Source organism: Sapajus apella, unplaced genomic scaffold (assembly GCF_009761245.1).
Source record: "Sapajus apella isolate SASKATOON/1434 unplaced genomic scaffold, GSC_monkey_1.0 scaffold102, whole genome shotgun sequence".
In the NCBI taxonomy this organism is placed as follows: domain Eukaryota; kingdom Metazoa; phylum Chordata; class Mammalia; order Primates; family Cebidae; genus Sapajus; species Sapajus apella.
Window position 1 is genome coordinate 5,958,941 of NW_022437042.1, and position 9,604 is coordinate 5,968,544.

The following is a 9,604-nucleotide window of genomic DNA, read 5'->3' on the forward strand; positions in this document are numbered from 1 at the left end:
AGAATAAAAATACAAATCAACACATGCAAAAAAGTCTCTCAAAACCACACACTTACAGAGAAATTAAATGACTGTCTCCTGGATCACTTTAACAATAAAATTAAATAATAAATTTTAAAATTCTTTGGAATAAATAGAGACACAACATACCAAAATATCTGGAACACAGCAAAAGAAGTGTTTGGAGGAAAGTTTTTGATACAGAATGCCTATATCAAGAAGGTAGAAAGATCTGAAATTAACTATCTAATATCAGATGTAGAGGAATTAGAAAAATAAGAACAAACTAATCCCAAAGCTAGCAGAATAATGAAATAACAAAACTCAGAGGAGAATTGAATACAACTGAGACCCCAAAATCCATACAAAAATCAATGGAACAAAAAATGAGTTCCTTGCAAGAATAAACACGATCAATAGATCACTAGTTAGACTAACAAAGAAAAAAGTGAGAAGATGCAAATAAGCACAAGCAGAAATGGCAAAGGTGACATTACAAATGATCCCACAGAAATATAAAAGATCCTCAGAGACTACAATGAGTACCTCTATGTAAACAAACCAGACAATCTAGAGAACATTGATAAATTTTTGGAAATGCACAACCTCCCAACACTGAGTAAGGAAGAAATTGAAACCATAAAGAGATCAGTATAAAGTTCCAAGATTGAAGCAGTGATAAAAATCCTACCAACCAAAAAGAGTCCTGGACCAGATGAATTTACAGCCCAATTCTGCCTGACATGAAAAGAACATCCATTACCAATCCTATTGAAACCATTACACACAAAAAAAATGGAGATGGAAGAAATCCTCTATAACTCATTCTATGAACCCTAGTATGACTCTGATACCAAAATCTGGCAAAGACGCAACAACAAAAAAGAAAACTACAGGCTAATATCCCTGATAAACATAGATGTAAAAATAATCAGCAAAGTACTAACAAAGCCAATCTAGCAGCACAAGACAAAGTCAACTCACCACAACCAAGTAGGCTTTATTGCTGTGGTGGACGGGGTGGTTCAATATATACAAATTAATAAATGTGATTCATCTCATCAACAGAATTAAAATAAAAAAACATATGATTATTTCAATAGATGCAGAAAATCCTTCCGATAGAATCAAACATCCTCTCATGAAAAAAACTTTCAATAGGCTAGGCATCAAAAGAACACACCTCAACCTAATAAGAGTCATCTATGACAAACCCACAGGCAACATCATAATGAACAGGCAAAAGCTGGAAGCACTGCACATAAGAACTGGAAAAATAAAAACTATGCCCACTGTCACCACTCCTATTCAACATGGTACTGGAAGTGCTAGCCAGAGCAATCAGTCAAGAAATAGAAATAAAACATACCCAAATGAGAAAGGAAGACGGCAAATGATCTCTCTTCATTTATTATATAAATCTACACCTAGAAAACTCTAAAGATGTCATGAAAAGGCTAGTTAATCTAATAAACAACTTCAGTAAAGTTTCAGAACACAAAATCAATGTACATAAAGCAGTATCATTTCTATACACTAATAATGTTCAAGCCGAGAGCCAAATAAAAAACAGAATCCCATTTACATAGCAATGAAAATAATAAAATACCTAGGAATACCTCTAACCAAGGATGTGAAAGATGTCAATAAGGAGAACCACAAAACACTGCTGAAAAAATAAGAGCTAGTACAATCAAGTGGAAAAACATTCCATACTCATCAATATCATTAAAATGGCCATATTGCCTACTATTTCTATCAAATGACCAACATCATTTTTCACAGAATTAAAAAAAATGATTCTAAAATTTATATGGAACCAAAAAAAAAAGAGCCTGAATAGGCAAAGCAATCCTAAGCAAAAAAAAAGAAAAAGAGCTGGTAGTATCACTTTATCTGACTTCAAAATACTATAAGACTATAGTAACCAAAACAGCATGGTATAGGTACAAAAACAAACATATGGATCAATGGAACAGAATATAGAACCCATAAATAAATCTACACACATACATACAGCCATCTGATCTTCAACTATTAGACAAAAATAAGCAATGGGGAAAGGATTCCCTATTCAATAAATACCAAATACTGGGATAGCTGGCTAGCTATGTGCAGAAAAATAAAACTAGATTCCTACCTATCACCATATTCAAAAATTAACTCAAGATGGATTAAAGATTTAAATGTTAGACCTTAAGCTATAGAAATCCTACAAGAAAACCTAGGAAACATCATTCTGAACATTGGTCTTGGGGAAGAATTTATGAGTAAGTCCTCAAAAGCTATTGCAACAAAAACAAACATTGACAATTGGGACCTCACTAAACAAATGAGTTTTTTCACAGCAAAAGAAACAAACAATAGAGTAAACAGACAACCTACAGAATAGGAGAAAACATTCGTAAACTATGTATCTACAAAGATCTGACGTCCAGAATCTATAAGGAACTTAAACAATTGAGTATGCAAAAAAAAAAAAAATTCTGTTAAAAGGTAGGCATATAAAACACTGATGAAGGAAATTGAAGAGGAAACCAGAAAAATGAAAAAATATTCTATGCTCATGAATTAGAAGAATCAATATTGTTAAAATGTCCATACTACCCAAGGCATTCTACAAATTTAATACAATCCCTATCAAAATACCAATGACATTCTTCACAGAAATAGAAAAAGCATTCTAAAATTTATATGGAATCACAAAAGACTCAGAATACCCAAAGCTATCCTAAGCAAAAAGAACAAAACTGGAAGAATCACATTACCTGACTCCAAATTATACTACAGAGCTATAGTAACCAAAAGGGCATAGTACTGGCAAACGACAACAACAACAACAACAACAACAACAACAAAAAAAAAAAACAGAACCCAGAAGCAAACACACATACCTACAGTGAACTCATTTTTGACAAATATGCCAAGAACATAAACTGGGGAAAAGACAGTCTCTTCAATAAATGGTGTTGGGAAAACTGGACATCCATATGCAAAAGAATAAAACAACTCATATATCTCACTATGTACGAAAAATTAAATCAGAATGAGGACCTAAATATAAGACCTCCACTTATGAAATTACTAGAAGAAAAGATTGGGGAAAATCTTCAGGACATTGGTCTAGGTAAAGACTTCTTGAGCAATACCCTGCAAGCACAGGCAAAGAAAGCAAACATGCACAAATGGGATCACATCAAGTTAACGAGCTTCTGCACAGGAAAACATACAATCGACAAAATGAAGAGACAACACATAGAATGCAAGAAAATATTTGCAAACTACCCCTGTAACAAGAGTTAATAACAAGAATATAAAAAGCTCAAAGAACTCTATAGGAAAAAAAACTAACAATCCAATAAAAATGGGCAAAAGACTTAAATAGACATTTCTCAAAAGAAGACATACAAATAGCAAAGGCCTTTTAAAAGGTGGTCAACATCATTGATCATCAGAGAAATGCAAGCAAAACTACAATGAGATATCATGTCACTCCAGTAAAAATGGCTTATATACAAAAGACAGGCAATTACAAATGCTGGCAAGGATGTGGAGAAAAGAGAACTTTTATACACTGTTAGTGGGAGTGTAAATTAGTACAACCACTATTGAGAACAGTTTGGAGTTTCCTCAGAAAACTAAAAATTGAGCTACCATATTACCCAGCAATCCCACTGCTGGATATATACCAAAAGAAAGGAAATTAGTATATCAAAGAGGTATCTTCACTACTATGTTTGTTGCAGTGCTGTTCACAATAGCTACTATTCAATGGACTAAACTCCAATCAAAAGACATGGTCTGGCTGAATGGATTTAAAAACGAGACCCACTGACACACATAGACTGAAAATAAAGGGATGGAAAAAGATATTACATGCCAATGCAAACCAAAGAGAAAAACTTGGAGTAGCTATACTTGCATCAGACAAAATAGACTTCAAGACAAAAACTATAAGAAGAAACAAAGAAGGTAACTAAATAATGACAAAGGGGTCAATTCAGCAAGAGGATATAACAATTTTAAACATATATGCACCCAACATTGGAACACCCTGATATATAAGGTAAATACTATTAGACCTAAAGGGAGAGATAGGCCCCAATACAATAATAGCTGGAGACTTCAACATCCCATTTTCAGCATTGGACAGATCTTCCAGACAGGAAATCAACGATATAACATTGAACTTAATCTACACTACAGACCAAATGGCTCTCACAGTCATGGACAGATCATGACATCCAACAACTACAGAATACACCTGTTTTTCCTCAATACGTGGATCATCCTCAAAGACAGACCATATGTTAGGTAACAGACAAGTTGTAAAATGTTCAGACAAATTGAAATAGTACCAAGCATCTTCTCTGACTACACTGGAATAAAACTGGAAGTTAAGTAGAAAGGGAATTTTGGAAACTATACAAATACATGGAAATCAAACAATATGTCCCTGAATAACAGTGAGTGAGTAAAGAAGAAAATTGAGTCATTTCTTGAAATAAATTGTAATGAAAATAAAACATGCCAAAATCTATAAACACAGCAAAAGCTGTACTAAAAGGAAAGGATATAGCTAACAGTGTCTACATCAAAACAAACAATCTAACATTGCATGTTAAAGAACTAGAAAAGCAAGAGCAAAGCAAACCCAAAATTAGTAGAAGAAAAGAAATAATGAAGATCAAGAAAGAAATAAACAAAATTGAAACAAAGAAAACAATACAAAAGATCAGTGAAACAAAAAGCTGTTTATTTGATAAAACTGGTAAGCGTTTAGCCAGACTAATGAAGAAAAAAGAAAAAAGATCCAAATAAATGAAATCAGAAATTAAAAAGAGACATTACAATTGATACCACAGAAATTCAAAGGATCATCAGTGGCTTCTATGAGCAATTGTATACCAATGAATTGTAAAATCTAGAAGAAATGGACAAATTATTAAGCACATACAACCTACCATGATTGAACCAGGAAGAAATCCAAAACCTGAACAGACCAATAACAAGTAGTAAGTTTGAAGCCTTAATAAAAAGTCTCCCAGTAAAGAAATGCCAGGGGCCTGATGGCATCACTGCTGAATTCTACCAAACTTTTAAAGAAGAAAAAACATCAATCCTACTCAAATTACCCTGAACAATATGGGAGAATATACTTCCAAATTCAAGCTATGAGGCCAGTATTATCCTTATGACAAAACCAGAAAAAGACATATTAAGAAAAGAAAACTATGGACCAAGATACCTGATGAATATAGATACAGAAATCCTCAACAAAATACTAGCAATCAGAATTCAACAATATACTCAAAAGATTATCCATCATGACCAAGTGGGGTTTATCTCTTGGATGCATGGACGGTTCAGCATATGCAAATCAATTAATGTGACGCGTCTTATCAACATAATAAAGGATAAGATCCATATGACTATTTTGCTTGATGCTGAAAAATCATTTAATAAAATTCAATATCAATTCATGGTAAAAACTCTTAAAAAAACTGTGGATAGAAGGAAGATACCACAACATAAGAAAAGCCATATATGGCAGACCCACAGCTAGTATCACCCTGAATGAGGAAAAGCTGAAAGCCTTTACTCTAAGATGTGGAACTCGACAAGGATGCCCACAATCACCACTGTTATTCAACATAGTACTAGCACTCTTAACTAGAGCAATTGGACACCAAAAACATATAAATGGCATCCAAATTGGCAAGAAACAAGTCAAATTATTTTGCCTTACAGAAGATATAATTTTATATTTTTAAAAAACCTAAAGACTACATAAGGAATCTATTAGAACTAATGACAAATTCAGTAAAGTTGCAGGATAGAAAATTAATGTACTAAAATCATAGCATTTCTATATGCCAACAGGGAACAATATGAAAAAGAATTTTAAAAAGTCATTCCATTCCAACAGCCACACATACAATTAAATACCAAGAATTAACCAAAGAAGTGAAATATTTATATAATAAAATATGTGAAACACTCATGAAAGAAATTTAAGGGAACACCAAAAAATGGAAAAATACCTCAAATTCATGGATTCGATTAATCAATATTGTGAAAATGTCCATACAACCCCAAGTAATCTACAGATTCAAAGCAATTTCTATCAAAATACCAATGACATTCTTCACAAATACAGAGAAACCTGTCCTAAAATTCATATGTAACCACAAAAGACATAGAATAGGCAAACCTATTCTAATCAAAAAGAAAAATTCTGGAGAAATCACGTTACCTGACTTCAAATTATGCTATCGAGTTGTAATAACCAAAAGAGTATGGCATGAAAACAGACACATAGAGCAATGGGACGAAATAGAGAACCCGCAAACAAATGCACAAACCTACAGTTAACTCAGTTTAGACAAAGGTGCCAAGAACATACGCTAGGGAAAAGATAGCCTCTTCAATAAACGGTGCTTGGAAAACTAGATATCCATATAGAGAAAAATGAAACTAGATCAGATTCTTTCACCATATACAAAAATCACACCAAAATGAACAAAAGACTTAAATCTAATACCTCAAATTATGAAACTACTACAAGAAAACATTGGGAAAATTCTCCAGGACATTGGTATGGGCAACAATTTATTGGGTGATATTCCATAAGCACAGGCAACACCATCTCACTCCAGTTAGAATGGTGATCATTAAAAACTCAGGAGACAACAGATGCTGGAGAGGATGTGGAGAAATAGGAACGCTTTTACACTGTTGGTGGGAGTGTAAATTAGTTCGATCATTGTGGAAGACAGTGTGACGATTCCTCAAGGATCTAGAAATAGAAATATCATGTGACCCAGCAATCCCATTACTGGGTATATATCCAAATGATTATAAATCATTAGTTATAAAGACACATGCACACATATGTTTATTGCAGCACTGTTCACAACAGCAAAGACTTGGAACCAACCCAAATACCCATCAAAGATAGGCTGGATAAAGAAAGTGTGACACATATACATGATGGAATACTATGCAGCCAGAAAAAATGATGAGTTTATGTCCTTTGCAGGGACATGGATGAAGCTGGAAACCATTCTCAGCAAACTGACACAGGAACAGAAAACCAAACACCACATGTTCTCACTCATAAGTGGGTGTTGAACAATGAAAACACATGGGCACAGGGAGGGGAACATCACACACTGGGCCTGTCAGGGGGTGAATGGGATAGGGAAGGGATAGCAGCGGGTAGGGGTTTGGGGAGGGATAACATTAGGAGAAATACCTAATGTAGATGATGGGAGGATGGATGTAGCAAATCATCATGGCATGTGTATACCTATGTAACAGTCCTGCACGATCTGCATGTGTACCCCAGAACTTAAAGTATAATTTAAAAAAAAGAAAATAAATAAATTGATAGGGCTGAGTATACAATATTTCAAGATATTAGATAGTGACACTAATCAAGTCTGTGACATTGTTCAAGAGCTATGCATAGGCATCAATGAAGTAGAACAGGGAACCTAGAAAGAGATGAACACATATTTCCAACTAATTTTTTACAATGTATAAAGCAATTCAATAGAGAAAAAAATGGTCCTTTCAACATATTTTCTTGGAACAATTGAACATATATAGGTAAAAAATATATAGCTCCTCCCTTAAGTCTCACACCTTATAAAAAATTACCTCAAAATAGACAAGAAACTTAAATGTAAATCATAAAACTATAAAGCATGATATCTCACAGAAAGTTCTCCACTCCCAGACAAGGGTCCCTCGGTTTCCTGCCTCGAAAGCACAGCAGCAGGCATTGTGGGAAGGCAAACAGCTTCCCTAAGAACAACCCTTCCAAGCCAGACTACCTCCCAGCCTTCCTGGAATATAAGGCTGGCATGATCCACATCTTTCAGGGAAGTCAATAGGTCAGAATCCAAGGTGAACATGAAGGAGGTGGTAGAGGCTGTGACCATTGTGGAGACACCACCCATGGTGTTTGTGAACATTGTGAACTATGTGGAAACTTGTCGAGGCCTCTGGACCTTCAAGACCATCTTTGCTGAATACGTCAGCAATAAGTGCAAAAGGCATTTCTATAAGAACTGGCATAAATCTAAGAAGAAGGCCTTTACCAAGTACTGTAAGAAATTGCAGGATGAGGGTGGCAAGAAGCAGCTGGAGAAGGACTTTAGGAGCATGAAGAAGTACTGCCAAGTCATTCGCATCATTGTCCACACCCAGATGTGCCTTTTTCCCCTGCACCAGGTGACCCACCTGATGGAGATCTAGGTGAACCGAGGCACCATGGTCAAGAAGCTGGAATGGGCCCAGAAGAGGTTGGAGCAGCAGGTACCTGTGAACCAAGTGTTTGGGCAGAATGAGATAATCAAAGTCATCGGGGTGACCAAGGGCAAAGGCTACAAAGGGGTCGTCAGTCATTGGCACACCAAGAAGCTGCCCCACAAGACCCACCAAGGCCTGTGCAAGGTGGCCTGTATTGGGGCATGGCATCCTGCCCATGTGGCCTTCTCTGTGGCATGCACTGGCCAGAAAGTCTATCATCATGGCACTGAGATAAATAAGAAGATCTATAAGATCAGCCAGGGATACCTTATCAAGGACGGCAAACTGATCAAGAGTAATGCCTCCATTGACTATGGCCTGTCTGACAAGAACATCAACCCTCTGGGTGGCTTTGTCCACTCTGGCGAAGTGACCGATGACTTTGTCATGCTGAAAGGCTGTGTGGTGGGAACCAAGAAGCGAGTGCTCACTCTCCAGAAGTCCTTGCTGGTGCAGACGAAATGGCAGGCTCTGGAGAAGATTTACCTTAAGTTCATTAATACCACCTCCAAGTTTGGCCATGGCCACTTCCAGACCATGGAGGAGAAGAAAGCATTCATGGGACCACTCAAGAAAGACCGAATTGCAAAGGAAGAAGGACCTTAATGCCAGGAACAGATTTTGTAGCTGGTGGGGCATCAATTAAAATTATTTTTCATTGAAAAATATAAATAAATACAAATAAAACATTTCTGTGAGAAATCTAGAAAGGTCTAAGTAAGAGGAGTGATACACAGTGATCACAGATTATAAAATAATATATTAAGATATCAACTCTTCTGATATAAATCAATACATTCTCAGTCAAAATTCCATCAGGCTGTTTTATTTTCATAAACGTTATCAAGCTAATTATAAATTTTATATAGAAAAATCAAAGAACCTGGAATTATGCAAACAACTTTAAGAAAAACGAAATTCAAGTTATTTTGCTATTTAATTCTAAGACTTACAAGTTTATAATTATCAAGTCCATGTGGCATTGATAAAATGACAGACATATAGATTTACAGAACAAAAGCTAGAATCCAGAAATAGACACAGATCTATATGTTCAGTTGATTTCTTTGACAAATTGACAATATAATTCACTGGGACAGGATAGTCTTTTGAAAAATGTTACTGGGAAATGCATGCATCTCTATTTATAATACATCAAACCACATGCAAAAATTAACCAAAAATATATCATAACATACATGTAAACCTACAAAACTTCTAAAAGCAAACCTAGATAAAAATATTCCTGAATTTTGACTATGCAAAGATATAATGACTATGCAAG

General features: G+C 35.2%; 1 pseudogene; it reads left to right on the forward strand.

Moving 5' to 3' along the window:
• The first annotated feature begins 5,811 nt into the window (after positions 1-5,811).
• LOC116536569 lies at positions 5,812-8,955 on the forward strand (annotated as a pseudogene).
• Positions 8,956-9,604: the final 649 nt, after the last annotated feature.